Genomic DNA, 7,702 nt, shown 5'->3' on the forward strand with positions numbered 1-7,702 from the left:
CACCCCCACACACCACTCAACCACCACGCCCACACCTCGACACATCCCCACAACCCCACCCCACACACCACTCAACCACCACGCCCACACCTCGACACAGCCCAACGCCCAACCACAACCCCGCCGCCAACATTGTCATCCCGCGCCCATCGATAGTTGCATCGCCTCTAACTCGCCCCTCCCTCCCACAGACCTGCCGGCTGGGCTCCGCCTGGGCGTGGCCTGGCTAGTGGTGGCGGCCTCGGTGAGGGACACCGGAGTGTACTTCTGCCACGCCAGGAGCCCGCTAGGGACGGCCCAGCCCGTGACCACCCGCCTGGTTGTTCAACGTAAGTGTGTTCAGTCCTGGGTTAGGCCCGTCTGCTCCATGCCCCGCACCCCCCTTGCACCCCCCCTCACCCCCCTTGCTCCCTCCCTCGCACACAGATCGGGGTTCAACTATTTTTATATTTCCTGGAAAGCTTAAAGATTACCTCCACAAGCCGTACGTCAGCTTCAAGGGTTTTATGCCATTTTTCTATATCAGTAATCCATAACCAAATATGGTTTCATTGAAAATGAAAATAAATTAAACGTATGTTGATGAATTTGGCATCTAGACTCTAAGCCACCTCAATCAGCTTATCAGAGGACCGACCCGCCGCGCCGGGAATGAAACACACATCTACTGAAAGACTCGGTGGTGCTCGGTGCCGGGAGCCGGTAATCCAGGGCTCCGTCACTGCCGCTGAGCGAGGTAGCACTATGTATACTACCGAGCCTTGTATACTACCTTGGAGCACGCTACATAGCTGTTGTGTGTGAAATATTACCTCAATCTGACCTTTGATAAAAAAAAAAATGGTTCAGTTTCTCGTGGGTAGTTCTAGGTCCCTTATGACTCTCAGGTGGAGGCTTCAAAGCTTATGTAACAAGGGAAATATAGGCGTAGGTAAAGTCATTACCTGCACACGTGTTTACATCGCTCGCCGAGGCGTATATCATTACCTCAGTGTTACCTCAACCACTACAACCACTTTCACTGTCGCTCTCGCCGCTACTGCAATACTGTCACCACCACCACCATCACCACCACAACCACCACCATCACCACCACTGTCATCCTCACTATCAAAACCTCCACTCGCACTCCTTCTTCCGAAACTGACCTCTCTTATGGCCACTCAACTCAAGATTCGTTTACAGGAGCAGCGCATAGCAGTTTTTTTTTACTTCATTAATGCTTGCCCTTGAGCTGCTTCCTATACTGTAAAAAGAATGACCTCTCTTTTAGCCACAACTCTATACTCATTTACAGGAGCAGCGCAAAGGTAGCAGTCTTTTTTTCTTCATTAATGTTTGCCCTTGAGCTGCCTCCTATACTGTAAAAAAACTATCCCTCGTCAACAGCATCACCACCGCCACAGTGCCTCTCCTTACACCCTACAGCCTCAGCCTCCCGCACGACCGCCACGCCAGTCTCTTTCATCCCTGCCAGCAGCACCTAAGTAGCACTGCATAATTCACTGTGTGTGTGTGTGGGTGGGTGTGGGTGGGTGGGTGGGGGTGTCGGGGGGGGAGGATGTAATGTGTGTGAGTTAACGTCTGTGTGTTGTGGCTTTGAATTTATTTATATTTGTTGTTGGTGGTGGTGGTTGTGGTGATGGTGGTGGTGGTGACGGTAGCGAAATATTAATTGTAGCGCTAATGGGGTTGTAAGGGATGTTGGTAGATTAAAATACATCTATTAATACTGATTTAGGTACTGGTGGTGGTGGTGGTGGTGATCGTTTTCGTAATGGGGATAGCTATGGTGTTAGCGCTGGCGATGGTTGTGACGGTGATGGTAGCTGTGAGGTATTATTATTATTATTATTATTATTATTATTATTATTATTATTATTATTTTTTTTTTTTTTTTTTTACGTCTACGCCTATAGCGCCGGTAGGCTTGCTTGAGGGGCCTGGATGGTAGTCGCCCCCAGCTCGTATTGGCGCAGGCAGGTGTTTTATAGTGGCGCCATCTTCTCTTAGTTAGTGTTACTGTTCAGCTACGATACTAATCATGTGTACTGGTAAATGATAACAAGGACATCAGTACCTAATCCTGACATGACTGAATAAGAATGTTTTCAGTAATCTTATCCAAGGCACTCTCCACCCGATGTGAGTTCTCGTAACCGTCCATAAATAAAATTAGACGCAAGCAAAGGGCCAGTTTCACAGTTCCCCATGATGGGTTAGTAAGCTCCCAAACTAATACCAGAGCCTTCGAAATTTCCTTGTATAGTGTCTGGTGATTATATTTAAGTTCACAAATTTGATGAAACTATACAGGAAAAGTCTTGTGTATTTAGTGTGGCATCGAAGACCTCCCCATTTTGGATGGTATGGGATTCAATAGTTTGGTTCGGGCTGTTACGAAGACTGTGTTGGACTGTGAAATCGACTCAAAGTGTCATTAAACAGTAACCTACGACTGAGTGGATGTTACCTGGCGAAGCTACAGGGTGACAAATTAATGATGGGAGCAGCGGAAGGAGCAAAGACTTATTTTATAACTTCAGATTTTTCAGACTCCAAATACTCTGGTCTCGAGAAAAAAAATAATATTCGAAGCCTCTCAGACCCGAGAAAAAGCGGATTGAAGCGACGGTCATCAATAATGTGGAAAGTTATATAAACTCCATCATCATCAATTATTGCTAGTCCACTGCAGAGCCAAAACCTTTTCTAACTTTACCCACCTCTTTGATGTTAGTGTTTTTTTTTTTTTTTTTTTTAACAAAGGAGGCAGCTCAAGGGCACACAAAAAAAGAAAACAATAATAAAAAAAGCCCGCTACTCGCTGCTCCTAAAGTAAAACAAAAGAGGTGGCCGAAAGGAAGATCAAATACAGGAGGAGAGGTGTCCTGATACCCTCCTCTTGAAAGAGTTCAAGTCGTAGGCAGGAGGAAATGCAGATGAAGGAAGATTGTTCCAGAGTTTACCAGCGTGAGGGATGAAAGAGTGAAGATGCTGGTTAACTCTTGCATAAGGGGTTTGGACAGTATAGGGATGAGCATGAGTAGAAAGTCGAGTGCAGCGGGGCCGCGGGAGGGGGGGAGGCATGCAGTTAGCAAGTTCAGAAGAGCAGTCAGCGTGGAAATATCGATAGAAGATAGAAAGAGAGGCAACACTGCGGCGGAATTTAAGAGGTAGAAGACTATCAGTATGAGGAGGAGAGCTGATGAGACGAAGAGCCTTAGCCTCCACTCTGTCCAGAAGAGCTGTGTGAGTGGAGCCCCCCCACACATGAGATGCATACTCCGCATACTTCGTCATGGTTCGGCAAAGGTTATAATTTCATCTCTCCACCTGGTCTCTGTCGGCCCTGACTTCTATAATCATGGGAGCCACTCTGTTAGTTAAGTATTGTATCCGTTCTATGCGTATTTCCTTCAAGAAGACATCACCAAGCAACAGGAATGGAACAAAAAGTGGCTGCTACAATTCAGTGAAGAAAAATGTAAAGTCCTGCACCTTGGGAGATGAAATTCAGCATACCAATACCACATGGGAAACACTCTATTATCCACCACAGAGGCAGTGAAAGACCTGGGACTATATGTTACCAGGCTACCAGTGAAGGCAAAAAACGTGCCAATCGCAATGAACGGGTTAAGTTCGACGCATGATATGTAAGACCGGCCAAAGTATAACTCTTTTTTCTTAATCGTCACAAGAATATGATCAATCTATGTGTTCTCTGATCCATGGCGCTCACTCCTATCTCTCCATGTTACTCCCAGCATATATGTATACAGATCAAGTTTACCCGGCAATCCTGTACAATAACTACCTACGAGAGGAAGTGGAAATATTGCCTCGCGGAACATTAACATCACACGAGAGCCGTTGGTAACACTGGCGGTGGTGGCGGCGGCGATGAAGACGATAAGTTGCCAAATGGTTCGGAAGAGCAGAGAACAAGAATATGCCGGTAAAAGATAGCAAGGGGAGCTCAAGGATGCCGGGTAATGAAAGCGATCCGATGATATAAATAGCTCCCACGTCTATCCTGCTTAGGGGTGCTGTGTGTGTGTGTGTGTGTGTGTGTGTGTGTGTGTGTGTGTAGCCAATAACACCATGAAAGGCGGACTCTATACACACAGTGATGAGGTCTTAAAATAGAGCAGGTATCCGAGCGAGGGAAGATAGACGGGGGACAAGCAACGGAACGACCAGCGTGGGTGGGAGGAGCGAGTCAGGAACGGCGTCATAAAACCGGAGCTCCCACGTTTTGCTGACTAACTAATCAAGAATGTTTTATTTAGAGTTTTGGTAAATGGTAGCAGGAAAGTTGCATTTGGGTGAGGAAAACTTGATTATTGAGACCTTGATAATAGCCAGGCTCGTCTCACCACAAAGAAACAACGCTAAAGATTGAGAGCTGAGTATATGTATATGTATATGTAACCTTTGTTAAAGTGGCGACAAAGAAAATGTTGAAGCATTAACACAAGTGAAGGATAAAATGACGTAACGTAGTAGTGATTGGATTTGTGACTATAATCTGGGGGAAAGGGGGGAGGAAAAGTTGGAAAGTTTCGTTTAGTCGGCGCAACATCTGTGGTCATATGCCTGAGAGAGACAGAAGGGGAAGGAATTATAGGAGAAGGTAACAGACCCCAGGAGACGGGACACAACCTCCGATTAATACCTGGTACCCATTCACTGCTGGGTGGACAGGGGCGTAAGGTGTCGGAAAAGCCCCCCAAATTTTTCCACTCCGCCCGGGAATCGAACCCGGGAAAGGGGGAAGGTGGAGTGGTGATAAGGGTGGGGATAGTGACGGTGGGGATGGTGATGACGATGGTGGAAGAGATTGGAGCTATGGCGGTGAATGATCCAAATACTGTAGAGTGAAAATATTACCTCGATTCGACCTTTGATCGAGAAAAGGTTCAATTTCTCGGCGCCAATTGTAGGTCACTTATACCTCTCGGGTGGAGGCGTCATGGCTTACGTAACAGTAAAAGTAAAGCGTAGGTAAAGTTATCGCCTCCATACGTGTTTACCTCGCTCGGTGAGGAACGTATCTAAACAACATTTACCTCTACCGACACAACCACATTTGCTGCTCTGGCACCTCTCGCCGCTACTTCAATACTGAATACGGATACGGATTTGTACACATGAGTGATCACCAGAAAGATGTTGTGATGCTGGTGGCTTTGGTAGTGAGAAATCTCCAGAAATTGTAGTTTTAATGGTCGTTATGGTTAACCTGGTAGCAGCGACGGGCCGAATTTGTGGCTTTACCGTGTAGCAGCGACGGGCCGAATTTGTGCCATGATTTAAACCCCCAAAAATAGATGATGCATAAACCGATCACAAATGCGTTGATATATATAATGAAATGGTGTGCGTGAGTGATGATTTTTTTTCACTATTCTCGCTCAGAGGACCCATTAAGAAGCATGATCCCCGCAGGTACCAGGTTAAGGTAGCTTGTTTACACTGAGATCATACTGATGAGCTAACTATACCATAAGAAGCGATGCTGTTCGGCTCACTTTCATATATATTTTGCAGGATTAGTTAGAGATGGGGTGGAAGATTTTTTGTTGGCGAGTCGTAGAATACAGGTAAAAAGAGTAAAGTTGGGCGCATACGCTATAGCTGCGCGTGGCTGCGGTGCTCACCTTCATATGTACCTGTGGTGGGTAAGAGCCGGGTCACGGGCCACTATGAAATTAGGGATTGCCACAGTTTACCTTCCCCAGGTTTCCCCAGGTACCCATTTATCGACCAACCCGAGAGGGAGGATGAACAACTTGGTGAGCTGCACGCCAACTACCCAGGTCGGGATTCTAACCTGGGCCCGCGGAGTCGTAGCCAGGCACGCTGACCTCTGCTCCACGGGGGTGTATAAGTCGTAGAATTTGGGAAAGTAAAAATATATATGTCAGGGATTTCGTGGGGACGGAAGGAAAAGTCTCGTACAGCAGACTATTTGAAATGCCTGGGACAGCGGAGTATACCGAGTCTGAGTCTGGGGCAGTAAAAAGTAAATTATTTTGGGGGAATAAGAATTTTTAAGATATCAAGTATCTGAGAGGCAAAATCTGGGATGGAGACAGAGACCCGAAGGTAAAGAAGAGAATGAAGGGTTCGAGAAGAAAGATGAGAATTTGGGAGAGGGTTAAATAGCTAAGGGACGCAATCTTGGAGGAAGGCGTAAAGCTGGGAGATGAAAGAAGAAAATGAGTGGTTTAGGAAGCAGGGATAAAATCTGAGGGGGAAAGAGATGAGTCTGAAAATGAAAAGAAGGAGAGGAACAGTTTGGGAGCGAAGGACGCGGTTAAGTCTGATAGGATAGAGAATGACAAGGATTGGAAATAAGGGGAGAGAGTCGAGAGGTAAATAAGGAAATGTTGAATGGAAGAAATAGAGTTTGGGAGGAATCGGAGGAGCCTGGAGATGAAAGGAGGAGGTGAACGGTTCGGGTGGGATGGAAGGCTTTATTCTGAAAGTGAAAAGAAGAGTCAAGGACAGCAAGAAATGGAAAGATGATTAAGTTCGAAGGTGAATAAAAAGTGATGGATTTAGGATGGCGAGTTAGAATTGAGGATTAAAAGAGATCAGTCTGGAAATGAGGAAAAAAAGGGTACAGTATAATGAAGATGAAAATGTAAAGTCTAAAAGGAAAAATAAATGAAGAGAAAGGGACGTAGAGGAGAGAATCTGAATATAAACCAAGAAAGGGAATGTTTTAGATGAATTAGAATCTGCTAAAAATTAAATCAATCTAGGAACGAAAGGAATAGAACAGTTTAGGAAAGATGAAAATGAGGAGTCTAAAAGAATTCAGAATAGCACGTAGAGGAGAGAATCGGAATATAAACAAAGAAAGGGAATGTTTTAGATGAAGACTTAGAATCTGCTGAAAATTTAAATCAGTCCAGGAACGAAAGGAAGAGAAGAACATTTTAGGAAAGATGAAAGTGCTGAGTCTAAAAGAATACAGAATAACAAAGAAAGGAAAGAAATACACAAGTTAGGAAAACATATGAGAAAATGGAAGTTTGAGAGGAAGGAAAACAGGTGAGTCTGGAAACTAACAGAAACAAGGAAGAGTTCAGAAAATAGAGAAATGTAAAGTCTAAAAGCATGAAAATAAATAAATAAATAAAATGGAGGATTTGAAAGAAAAGGAAATATTGGGGAAGTAAACAAGAAAACGGAAGGTTGAGGAAAGGCGAGTTGAATTATTAAAGTTTGCAAGAAGTGGGATGAGTCAGGGATGAAGGATGGAGATGAATAGCTTGGGTGAGACGGGAGGAAGGTTGAAGTCTGCAAGTGGAAAGAATGGGAAGAGATACAAAGGAGATTATGATTGGGACGAAAATATGAAAGTAAAGGCTTAAGATTGAGAAATTGAAGTTAGGCGAATAAGAGAGACTATTGTGGAATTTCAACGGAGGGAAGAGTTAGAGGAAGGAAAATGTTAAGCCCAAAGGTAGAAAGACTGATGTTGGAGATTAGGAAGAAATGGATAAATTGGAAAGGAAAATATGAAAATGAAAGGTTGAAAAAATATACGAAGGGTTAGGAAGAAATCTGAAATTTGTTCGGAGTTTGAGGAAGATGAAAACGTAAAGACTAAATGTAAAGCAATGTTGCAGAGGACTTAGAAGAAAGATATAATTTTGGGAGGAGATTATGAAATACTAAAGAA

This window comes from Eriocheir sinensis, chromosome 47, assembly GCF_024679095.1.
Source record: "Eriocheir sinensis breed Jianghai 21 chromosome 47, ASM2467909v1, whole genome shotgun sequence".
Taxonomy (NCBI): Eukaryota; Metazoa; Arthropoda; class Malacostraca; order Decapoda; family Varunidae; genus Eriocheir; species Eriocheir sinensis.